The sequence below is a fragment of the Gekko japonicus genome, unplaced genomic scaffold (genome assembly GCF_001447785.1).
Source record: "Gekko japonicus isolate JY-2015 unplaced genomic scaffold, Gekko_japonicus_V1.1 scaffold2340, whole genome shotgun sequence".
NCBI lineage: Eukaryota > Metazoa > Chordata > Lepidosauria > Squamata > Gekkonidae > Gekko > Gekko japonicus.
This window is the reverse complement of record NW_015170345.1, coordinates 70,913-72,462: the sequence shown is the minus strand read 5'-3', so window position 1 is coordinate 72,462 and position 1,550 is coordinate 70,913.

Genomic DNA, 1,550 nt, shown 5'->3' with positions numbered 1-1,550 from the left:
TGGGAAAAGGCGGGGACGAGCCGCGTCCGGGACGTGATGGCGTCACTCACGCCCTTTCCCCCGCCTCTCACACAATCTTAAACACTTTGCTGTTTATATCAAGTGTTTGGGTGGCTTTTCATTTTTGCACAGCACAAGAATTACAGACCTGAATAGGCAAACCTGTATACAGCACCTACTGTGCTAAGACAAAAAACTCCTCCATTATTTCAGCATTTGTACCTAGATCTGACAATGTATTCTCAGCAGAGATCTCAAAGCTATCTTCTATATGAAAGTTCAAAGCAGTGAAAACAAAGTGAGAAACTGTAAAGGGGAGCAGTGATCACCTGCCTGCAATCAATGGGTTGCAGTATAAATTTAATGAGGTACAGCTCCTTATGTATTGGTAATAACTTTTACTTGCTGAAACTCCTAACCTGGTATGTACTCAGGAGTACCTACAAACACAGTACCCTGGAACTCATCAACCGTATTAAAGGTGGAGAGATGAAATAGTAACCTTCCCAGTCATTACTACCATTTTCAACATCCCTGCCATTCAAATTGTTTGACTGTACCTGCTGGCACAGAAGAAGGCTGTCACTCACTCCCCATGCTCCCTGATGCAGCATTGCTTATATAAGTGGAATGGGAGGGCGGGAGCTGTTGTAGTGTGCAAGAGACAGCCAGAGAAATTGAACTCCTTATCCTACATTGCTTTGCCAGGCCTTCACAGGTTTCAAAGACATTTGGAGAACTGGGTGGTATAGGAACTGGAGGATGATCTTGTACTTGGGGTGGCCTGGCTTTGAACCCCCATGAAATTTACTGGGTGAGCACTGGGCAGTCAAGTCTCCCAACCTAACCTACCGCTCAGCGTTGCTAAAGGAGATCAGAGATTATAATAGCCTGCCTCTGCAACTCTGTGGAAGCCCCCCCCCCCACTCCTACAGCCAATGTTCCCTGTAAAATGAGTTAGTGTAAACTAGCTCAGGTTTTTAGCCTCCAGCTCGCACACTTTTGTCTTAGCATAGGAAGGATAGCTCCAGAGCAAACTAATTTATGCAGTAGCCAAATCGCTCACTCACAACTTCGATACCAGTAGCTCACAAAGTAGAAGTTTTGCTCACTAGACTCCACAGCTTAGAGGGAGCATTGCTTACAGCGTTAGTTTTTTGTAGCATCAACTACAACCAACAGCTTCTGGTCAAATTTGTTTTCACGGCACAATAGTCCTTTAGATTCAGGGGAAAGGTGGCGTCGAGACACAAGAAATGCGATCTCAATACCTGGTCCGCATCAGGTGACTAAAAATGCGTGGCAACCACGCAACCCTTCTCTTAATTTATGACTGACAGCCCTATACGTCCTATTTTTAGCAGCCTCCCTCAAGTCTTGCAAACTGAGGGCCAGCTAGGAATTCCAGTCCCCAGGTGCGGGCGGGGTTCCCCCAATTTGCCGATGGCTCCTGCCTTGCAAGAGGCCAATTCCCCTCCTGCAGGGCACGAACGCCCGGAGCCCACTCTTTTCAAGCGGAACGCCCGGAGCCCACTCTTTTCAAGCGGGGG